The sequence below is a fragment of the Cynoglossus semilaevis genome, chromosome 3 (genome assembly GCF_000523025.1).
Source record: "Cynoglossus semilaevis isolate Cse_v1.0 chromosome 3, Cse_v1.0, whole genome shotgun sequence".
Classification (NCBI taxonomy): Eukaryota; Metazoa; Chordata; class Actinopteri; order Pleuronectiformes; family Cynoglossidae; genus Cynoglossus; species Cynoglossus semilaevis.
In genome coordinates this window covers 8,177,145-8,188,226 of record NC_024309.1, presented here as the reverse complement: position 1 = coordinate 8,188,226, position 11,082 = coordinate 8,177,145, and the positions used below count along the sequence as shown (strand labels likewise).

Here is an 11,082-nt window from a genome sequence, read left to right as displayed (position 1 = left end):
AGTATGTGTGATAATATGCAATGACACAGTTGGTCAAATCACTTACATCATGGTTAATGTTGTCCTTGTGAATTTAGAAACATGTTGTCCATAGTTGCTGTTAGTGTTAGTCACTTAAACGTTGTTTCATTTCCTTGTAAACCCGTAAGATTTCCCACTCTTTTACTCGATGTCTTGGCTTCAGTTGAACTGTTGTTGTGATGCCTGGTGGTAGATACAAAGATGAAACGCCGAGGTGTGGTCAAAGTTGTGGTTTGGTTGGTATGTGTGACGGTAGGTGTGGTCCTGCTTCGGCCTTGAGCCCATTAGAACGGTGCTTGTGATTTCCACTCGCAGCCTGTTGCTTGTCATCTGGCGAGGACACCTTTCAGACAGCATGAGTCGCTTTCAATGGCTCTGCCTCCACCTTTGTGTACGGGGCAACTCAAGTAGTGTCAGCTGTAGTTCTGTACACTTGCCTCTGTGTGTTCTGCCTACTTCCCTGTGGGTGTGGGCCGTCAAGGCTGAATTTTAATTTGCCTGTTCTTTTCAGCCTCTGTTTGCTTTTGGACTACACGCCACCAAAAGTAAAATGTCAGCAAAGGGAGTTCTGTGTGCCCGTTTGTGTGGACTTTTGTCTGTGAACTTGAAAACATGCTCTCCAGCCTCAGTGTGCATGTTTGTGTATGCATGAATTAGACAGACATCCATTCATCTTTGAACACTATACACCCAGTCTGTGCCTATTCCCCCGTTGCTCATTTAGAGCAATTAGGGCAATTTGACTGTGAACAGTCCTCCACAACAGCCTATTAGAACAATTAGCATGCAATCTTCACTCTTTGATGGTATGGCCTATGTGATTAAACTATTTAGCCTGGCAAATGAAGTTGCAGAGATTGGACTGTGAGTTATTTGAAAAAAAAAAGCAAGCGAGTTGGTACTGAGCTTTGCCCTGTGAATCAAGTTACTTTTGTTAGAAACTGCCCATTATCCATTCCGTGTTAGCCTTCTTATGCTCACTAACTGGTGGCTTTAGCCTCTTAGTCATTTAATTTTAAACGTAGGCCTATTAGACTAATTTGATTTTATCAGATTTGGTACACAGAATAGTTAAGGCTTTTCTCTTGGACGTACAACAAAGAGCTTCACCCACCGCTGCTGAGGAAAAGAGCGACACATTGACCAAACCTTTATATGACAACCACAATGTTGTGTTGAATTAAAGTGGGATTCATTCTAATTACAAGGACTGCTATTCAGGAAATCCAGTTAAGATTGGTGCGAACGCAACAGTCGACGGAGCAACGGAGCTGATCACTGAGAGATCTCAGAGGAATTCGACTGCTCTAAACTTCACTTGTTCTTTTTGTTTTTAGTGCTGTGGTAAAACACTCTGACTGTTTTATAGTAAACAAACAGAAAAAAATGTTGGCACAAGTTTGTTTGTTTTTTTTTTTGTTTTTTTTATACAAGCTATCGATGTACCACATAAACATCCACTTCAAAAGTGGGTTGTGTACGACTTGTTTTGTCATTGCACTTTTACACAGTTGTAAATTATTTGACATGGTTGTGTACAGTATTAGATTTGGCTTTGCGTTCAGAACTTTTCATTCAGAATGTTTTGTTTTTAGTTTGAAAAGAACTTTGTTTTGCACTCATGTCATTTCTTAGGGTCTTTATGTCTGAATAAAAATGTGAATTTTCTATGGCAAATATCGACTTTCTTCATCCCGTACTTATGTCATTGCCACATTTGATAATCAGATCATTTTTTTACAGCAAAATGCTTCAGCTGTGTTTGCATTAAATATATATATATATATATATATATATATATATATATATATATATATATATATGTATGTATGTTTAAAATATATTTGGTAGCTAGCTACTGTAACCTGATGCTAATGTAACCTATGGTGTGACTTTGTCTTTTACCTAACTTTCAAATGGCTGCCATCATTGCCCACTATGTGTCATCTGGTAGCCTGGTATCAAAGGATGGGATTTAGTGCTAACTTAGCTTGTAGCTTACCACTAATTGCAACGTAACCCCCACAGAAAGGCCTCGCCGTGAAGGATTTCAGGGAGGGTAAATATAAAGTGTGGTATTTATATATTGCTTTGAGTTTTGGAATAATTGATAACAGAATGAACGTGAGGAGCGCTGGTCGCTGTGCTATCATCGTCTAGTCTGTGAGTCTGAATGAGTTTGAATAGAGTTTGACTCTGCAGGGTAAAGCTGGAGGTTGTTTTCTGTTCACTGGGTCACAGCCTCTGAGATAAATTATAGGGTAAGTTGAGTTGGTATTGTTTTTTTATTTTATTTTTAGAATTAGAACACACGCATAGTGGAGCAGTCCCAGAAAAAGACCAGAAGTAGCTTGTCTTGTTGCAAACAATCCGTCAATCAACTAATACGTCAATAATACAATGAAATAAACAAACGACAAAGAAATCAAAAAGCTTAGTAGTTGATGGTGCATTTGTGTAACTGACAGTTGTGTGAAGCCCGAAGGCAAACTCTGATATTTTTGACCACGATAGTAGGTTGTGTGAATGGAGACACTTCATCTCCTTTCATGAGCTGATTTTCATATTCCTTCCTGAAGTTGACTAATGCATCACTGCAAAACAAATGACCTGTTCCAGTTGGATTTAAATACTATTGTCCCTCTCTACAGTGTGTGTCTGCAGTCCACTAATTAAGACACAGCAAAAAATATTATTCATTTGAAAGCCTGTGTCCACTGCAAAGTCTCAAACATTATTTTACGAGGCCAAAATGTCACAGAAAAAAATAAACAGCTCCATTAAGCCCGTCCTCACATAATGAAATAATTAAATGGACCTTAAAAGAGTTTGTTGTAATGACTCACTGTTGGTTTAGGCTTTAAACAGACAACAATCTAGGGTTATTACAATGGAGTGTCATTACAAAAACTCGACATTCTTCTTTCTTTCTTTCTTTCTTTTTTTTTTGTGCGCCCAGTTTCCTCTCTTATTTCCGGAGTTGTCAGCACCGGATGGGAACAAAGCGACTCTTTCTGTGCGTCTTTGGGATGCTAATCTGACTGACCATCAGCTGCTTCTGTTCTTAGTCAGGAGAAGACTGATACAGAGAGGCTGAGATAGTAGCAAGGGTGGGTTGAGGAAGGGGTGGCACCGAGGGTGATGACTGGACCATTTGGCATCCAGTGAACAGAGAAGTATTGTGCGCCGGTGGGTCACTGCGTAACAGACCACTTCTCCACAGGATGACAGTGATATTGAAGTGGAGAAGGTGGGAAGATGGTTAACGTTTGTGTAATTGAGTTAAGCACTGGATTTAAAATATTAAATGTTAAATTATGTTAATTATATTAAAGTGCTTTTACCACAGATGCATCAGTTGCATTTTTTTGGCTAGTTACGATGTTTGTGGTACTATTTTAATTTTTTTTAAATTTTGAATTAACAGCATTAAAGTAAAGTGTTTTTCCACCACAAAATAATTCAAGTGGTTATGACACATTCCCAAACTGCACACAGTCACAGGTTCCTTTTTCAGTTCAGCAACTTTAAAAATATGCACAGTGGTTGTTGACTGGAAAGGTACTGAATGAAAATCGGTTCCTGTTTACTGAACTTTTCAACGAATAAAACGTGTAGTGACTTTAGGAAATAAAGAAACAATGTATGACCTCTCTTTTTTATGGCTATACAGTATTTGCAAATTAAAATAAAGTCCACGTTCAAACGATGCCTTTTTTCAGGTAGTAAGTCCAGTGGTCAGTGAGGAATTACGAGACAAATGTGGGGGCAAAGTGAAGTGAAATGTGTCACCTGGCAATTTCTCTTCCCATCTACTACATGCCAAATTAAACAAACACTCACATGATTTGAAACAGCTCCAGTAAGGGTGGATCGGTATACTGTAGCTCTACCTTTTATGAATTAAAAAGAGAACGTGGTAGTCTTCAGGTCTTTAGTGTCTTTATAATGCAAGTTAAAATCTCAACACCTTATATTGCTGTAATTCATACAAACAATTCATACTTCCAGATGGCAGTGAGTGCAGTGCCAAACAGATCCTTCTCTGGAAAGGAGTTAGCTTCTGCACGTGAAAGAGGAAAGCAGTGTATTTATTAAACTTTAAAGAGGAGTAGAGTAGAGACAAGAGGCATTGTTAATCAATTTGAGTGTCGGATGACCAGACTGTTTCCAAAACAGTCTTAAAACATTTATATAAGTTGGATCATAGTAATAATGAATAATTGACTAGTTTATTAAGGACAGGGGAATAATAACAAACAGATGAAGAATGTCTGATTTACTAGTGCTCTGGTTATACTGATAATATGCACGTGAAGGAAAGAAATTTGAATTCCCGGTTTAATGATTTAACCAAATAAGTTATGCAATTTGTTCATTTCTCAGTGGTTCATGACTGAAGAAAACCCTAATGTGTCATGTCCATTTACCTCGCTACACAGGAAGGTACTTCACACTAAAGCTTTCTGTGGTTTTATAGTCAAAAATGAGGACATTTCTCAAAATATCTTATCTCCAAACCTAAAGCCAATATTACCTTGTTAGAGTGATGGCTACTCCCCTCCACCACTGGGGAATTTGATACGAGTGGTTTATCACATTTGTTTAGATTTCATCAAGTCGTGAGCTCCTGACACCAGGGGTGAAGTATGTTAGTTCTTTGTTCCAAATATGTGAAGTTCCTGAGGGTTGGTTCCCACAGGTTTTGATGCTTGGTTCTTCTTTTTGGTTAACTTATCAGTAATATGTGACATTTGACTTGACTGGACAAAAGAAAAATAAAGACTGAAGAATTAATGTGTTTTGTCATACGGAAACATCACAAAACGTAACACTTTTTATTTGTTCTCCTCAGTAGATGGAATCCCAACAATTGTTGACTTGTCCAGACTGTGGTTGTCTTTATCTTTTATCGGAGGTTGTCAGCTCCCTCTCCTTGTCTCCTCTTTCACAGACAAAGCAGAAGGTTGATGAAGTGCAGGCTGTGGTGGAAAGTGATATTATTCTAGTCAAGTGGAGGAGGTAATGCTGACTGTATGTTGGTGTGTGTGTGTGTGGGTGTGTGTGTGTGTTTTAGGAATGTGTAGGAGAGGAGAGATAGAGTGAACTGGTAGGGAGGAGTGTGTTGACATCTCTCTTCTGCTCGGTGCTTATACTTGTCAGGCACTGCTTAGGACACCTTCCATTTGGCTTTGTTTTCGTTTCAAAATATTAATTGAATTAAAAAACGTTATGAGGCCAATGTTGCCAGCTGATATCAGTAAGAGGTTGAAGACAGTGTATGAAGAAGATGTAGGCTAGACTGTGTGGATGCACAGTGAATGGAACTTAGAAAGTGTGTGATAAAAGAGATGCGATGACCTTTGACCTCAACGATGGGCAGTGAAAGCCGCAGCTAAAATGTTTAGTTTAACAGTCACACAAAGCGATTCCCTTTGTGGCTGAGTCTCCTAATAACGTGTTCGTTGTGTTGTTTGACATGTTACTGAGGAGCTGATGGTATTTAAATGAGATGAGTCACATTCATAGTTTGGGGCGCCACTGTGGGATTCTCAATAAGGCATTGTTCCTCCTCCCCTTTTTCGCCTCTCCCCTCTCTTCCTCCCAGCAACCAAACTTTATGCAAAAGCATTTGGAGTGGCAGGAAGTGGAATTACACACCTTTGTTTTCAGCTCTGAGTCTAACATGTTCAGGACTCTGCAGAAGAATGCATTAGTGGGAGTGACATGGATATAAACTGGCAGGTCCTTACGGGGGGAGGGGGGTCGTCTACTTCCTTTTTTCCCCTACGCTCCTGAATTCCTCAAGTGAATCCTATACACGACACTTTCCCACCGTACCACACTTGAACTTCTACTAAGCTCTCTGCTAATACGTCTGTCCACGCTTCCCTTTGAGCTCCCCTTTAGTGTCTTAGTGCTCGACTGCTAATCACATGTAAAAACATGCCCAGTGCTGGTTTGTGTTTTCTTTCTGGAGTATTACATTTCCAGTCGCAAGAGACTCTGTGCAAACAGGAAAGTGAGGTTTAAGATGAAAAATGCAGCACAGCTTTTGGTCTAATTTAAATGTCTATGAAAACTCTTGGTGGTCCAGGCAGAAGATAATTCTGCTGCACCTCTGCACATGTCTATGAAAACTCTTGGTGGTCCAGACAGAAGATAATTCTGCTGCACCTGACGTTCTACCAAAGCAGTTTTTATTAGGTAATATTTGAATGAAATCTTATCTGCAGTAGTGTGAGATAAATCAAGTTTGTAAATGCTTCAACATATTTCCTCCATCGCCTCCTCGTCATGGACAGGTAAGGGTTCACTTCAGTAGGTACGACTAAAATATTTTAATCTTTCCAACACAGAGACCTGTTTTTACAGGCTATTACCCGAGCTGTGTTCGTATGCTTCCAAGAACAACAACAAAAAGAAAAAAAAGATTTTATCAGGGAACTGAGTATAAACACAGCGGTGCTAGGCAATAAGTGCTGGTTATTATTGTTTGACTGCTGCAGAACCAAATAACAGCTCAAATGAATCACCTCTTCCACTTCTGACTGCCTCAATATGAGACTCAAACCTCTAAAGTTACAGCCTTTCTCACTCTACTCTACACCGAGGGTGGGCAAACATTTTGACTCGCAGCTTAGAATGGGTTCGAAAAGTTGACGGGTGGCCAGGCCAACGGCAGATTGATGGAGTGTCAGTGTACGCTAAGACAAACGTCATATAAAAGCCATACATAAATGCCTTTGGCCTCCTTCTTGTGGCAGCTGATATTGTATTGTTTGAAAACCACAACAGTTTCTTGGCTTATCAGACATACAGCTGTTGATCAGACTTCAGAGGTAGTTTCCCAGGTCTACACTATCCAGTCCACTGTTTAATCTCTCTGGCTTTTTTTATTGCAATGTGAACTTGTGTGACTCTAAAAAGGATACAACACAGTGTTTATCCCCTTTATCTTCCTGTCTTGTCATTTCCTTTCAGCTGAGAAGTCATGACGCAATAGTGACAAAAACCCTGAAGACAGCGAATGAATAAACAGGCACTGTGGTCTTGTTTAGTTTAGTTGTAGATGTTATGAATTTGTGCCTAAGTGTGTGCGGTCATAATCACAGTGTATCGAGTAGGGGCTGTTGTTTGTGTTTCTGTTTGGTTAGTAATCAGAGTAAGACTGGAGGCTTCACCCACTCAGGCTTTGGTTGCAGGTTGACTTACGTGGGCTGGTAATTTGGTGGTGTTTATCATGGACATTACCATAGCTGTGACTGTGCCAGTGTTGGAACTGCTTCCATCTGTGTTGAGTGGATGCTTTGGAGTGGAAAATGCTGCGTTCGCAGTTCTTAAGGTCAAGTATGTGGTGTGTGTGCGACATAAATAAAATTGTCATGACTGATTTCGTTGACCCATCCTGGTCACTGGCCTGTGTCTGTGTCAACTGCTCAGGGTTAACAAAATGTTATCAATGTGATGAAAGGATTATTTACAGCGTGGAGCCATTTAAAATAGATATCGTATGAACTTTAAATGAGCTTTTCTTACAGATTGTTAATAAAACCTCTTCAGTATCTATTAAAGCTGGGTGATATATTGAGTTTTTACAAATATCTATATATTTTACATATAAATGTATGTCCCTTATATTGATGAGTATGATAATGTTTAAAAGTTATATTTAAAATTTGCCAATTTCTGGCTCTTTTTTCCTTTATTCTCCAACATCGTCATCTATTTCTGTTACAGTTTACCTGTCGTTTATACTGTTTAGACTTATTTATGTACCTAAGATGTGAGTGTAAAATAGGTAATTTTCTTATTTAATGTTTATGATCATTGTTATGTTCTAGTCTGTTGGAGGTTTGTTCAGTAAAGGATGTTATTCTTTTTTGTACTGTGAACTCTCTACACAGACGTGTGGCTCATCAGTTTCATCATCGTATTATTATCATAGGTTTTATGTAGTTAACGCTGTAATCACACTCTGCTCTGAAGTTGCCATGACACCACGATAGACTGCATGTCAACATGTGGTGAGGTATGTGGTGTGGTAGTAAAGCTTATGTAAAAGTTCGGAAGATTTGCATCATCATCATCATCACAGTCATCGTCACCTTTGTCTCGTTTACCGTATTTGACACAAGACTCAGTTGTTTTGAAAATCATGTTGAGCTGCTTAATGTGATAGTAATTGGCCTCAGGGAGAATTGAATAGAATCCAGTGCATGTTTAGTGGCAGTGATTGCCCAACCACTGTGCTGCGGTACATTAGTGTGCCGTGAGACATCTATCTAATTTCACATAATTGGTCTGAAAACTATTATTTATTTACTGCCAATAGTTTGTCTTGGTTCGTCCGTGCAACAGTGACAGGCAGAACTATTAACGACTCTTCCACAAGTGGCAGCAGATGGCTGTAATAACTAAAGGGAGAGGGAGAGACTGTTGACCATCTCCCTTTGTGTCTTTCTTCAATTCCTGCAAACATGTAAGCATTGTGTCCAACTAAACAGGCCCAGGTTTCATACTGAGTGGGTAAATTGAAACTGGAAGATCATTATATTTCATAGGAATTATTTTTGTGGTACTTTTGTGTGGTGGTGCACTGTGGGATATTTTTAATGTAAAAGTAACAGCTGTGTCTTAAAAAAGATTGGGACATGCTGTTTCCTGTGTTACTGGTCTTATTGGTGTTTGGCAGATGGTTCTTTTTTTTCTTTCTTTTTTCTTCTTATTTATTATGTTTCATTGAGGATCTTGACGAAGCCAGACACCCTGTAAGATCTTTCCATTTTCTCTCTTCAATCCAGCGTTCTGTGGGTTCCCTGCATATACACTTGAGATTCCTGTCTTTCATTAAGCTCAGTGTGGGGCTCAGCTGTTGGTCGCCACTGCCCATCTGTCTTTGTGTCTGAGTGATGTCGTCGGGGTCAGGTCTGGGTTATCTCCCCTTATTACTCACAATGAGATTATATGATTCACACTGAAAAATAGATGGAGGAAAGTGGAGGAGAAAGAAAGCAGTACATTTGGATGTTGGAGATACAGCCGTGTACTGTATGTACTATTATCTGATATCTGTTTCTCTAGCTGTCAGCACTGTACGGACAGCGTTGCTGGTATTCTTGATATTCTACTACTGTAGCAAATGGAGATCTCTCCCTGTGAACATAGTTTGTGGTTTGTCTCTCTTGGATGTTGTATTCAGCCAAGACGATGTATTTTTGTCTGCACTGAGTCAACTGTGGAATCTCCCTGTTTTATTGTTGCTGCTGAAATTCTCCTTTTTTGTACTTCTTTTTTCCACAGTGACTCTGCTATTTGCAGCCTCACTCATCTCTTAAAGCTTCAGAGACATTCACTGTCTTCGGTCACGGTGTGGTGACTTGAGGACTGTGATTGAGGACGGAGACAAATTCAGGATGCTCCGTGGTTTGGAATCCTCCCAGTGTGAGTCAGACTGCGGAAGTGAGCGCTGTCACCCTGTCTTGATTTACACCTGTCTTTGAGGTCTGTGCACCAGAGGGAGGGGGTGGTCTCTCTGTGTGTGGTGGCCGACAGAAGGAAGTGACTCCAGTGGTGGCACGGTAGTCTCCCTGGGAGACAAAGCTCTTGAGAAGATTGCAGGGCTTCTTTATGGGATGAAACATGTGGTTTGAAAATGTCTGTTGTCGTGTTTTTGTCTTGGCTGAATGACACATTATCCTGATTTTCAGGATGTGACTAGTATTTTTGTGAAAACACTGAACTCACGTCTCCTTTATTTTTGTTGCATTGTGATTTTCTTAACTCACAAATGAGTCATTTTACCAGGACTACAGTAGTATTGTGCTTGATTGCATTCCTTCATTAGGCACATTTCTAGAAAGCAACAATGAAGTGTTTTAACTCTTCTGTTGTAAATGCATTTAGGAGTTTTATCCAATTTATTCCTAATATTAAGGACGTATGTAAGATGGAAATCCGTAAAGGTTTATGATGAAGGTGACATTATGTCTGTCTGAGAAATCATAATTTTTCAGAAGCCGAATCCACTGCTTTTCACCTCCTTGTTGCTCAATATTTGCCCTCCCTCTCTCTCTCTGTTTGTCTTGTTTTGTAAGCGGACACCACTCTCTGCTTCATGCAATGGGGTGTGTGTGTTTGTGTGTTTGTTTGCCAAAATGTCTGTTATTTTCCAATTAAACCAAACACCCACATGGATGCAGTATAATGTCCTGTTCCTGTTGCACAGAGGTGTGGACTGCAGCGGTCACTCTTGTTTAAAAGTTACAGTACCCAGGTTCCCTGGCATCCGTCCATCTCTGGAGAGCATGAAGTTGCACTCTGGGTATTGACTCTACTTCTCTTTCTGCAGTGTCAGTGGTAAAATAAAACGGCGCCTGCGTGCGAAGCCCTGACGCATCGCTAACATGTTGCTAACCTACGAGCAGCCAGGACACTGCTAATTTTCGCTACGTACAGACTGCTCGGTGCTAGCATGCCAGTGACCTGTGTGTTTTAAACGAGGTGACGTTTGGCCAAGTTTACCGGATTAGATTTACATAAAAGATGTCTCTACGTACAGTATCTACAGGCAAGGAAAGGCGAGTGATGCCCTCACGACACAAACTGCTCCTTAAATGTTTGTCTTTGCGACTACTGTGAATGATATGTATATTTGGGTCTTAGTTGCTGCAACCTAATCTGCTGGCCTGCTTTGACCCTGTTCCTTTAGCCTTTGATCGTCCTGGCTGAGGGACTAAACTCACTCTGTCATCTGAGCTCCCAGCAACCTTGTTTCACCTGACCTGACGAGAGCAGAACATTATTTCCATTAACTTACCTAGAACTGTTTATAAAAAATGTGTAAATTAATAATAGGGGAAAAAATATATCACAACTCATTATGGTCATTTTATGCAATTATTATTATTAATATTACATTTGTAATAAATGCAGTTTTGAATAGTGTAAATAATACAAAATAAATAATCAAGCATTTTATTTATATAAATAAATTATTATATTAATTTAACTTTATAAGATACAAAGAATGAATGAACAAATAGAATAATTTCTTACAAT

General features: G+C 39.6%; 1 protein-coding gene across 3 annotated transcripts in view; it reads left to right on the top strand.

The window, feature by feature from the left end:
* The window catches only part of mpp7a (MAGUK p55 scaffold protein 7a), a 105,762-nt gene that overhangs the window by 6,704 nt on the left and 87,976 nt on the right, over positions 1-11,082 (top strand). Inside the window, exon 1 of one of the 3 annotated variants that reach the window (XM_025054321.1) lies at positions 6,157-9,465. The exons of the other annotated variants lie outside the window; for them this stretch is intronic. The gene's annotated coding sequence lies outside the window, so the exon portion shown is untranslated. Of the gene's footprint in view, positions 1-6,156; positions 9,466-11,082 lie in introns of those variants that run through there. 3 annotated transcript variants of the gene reach the window in all.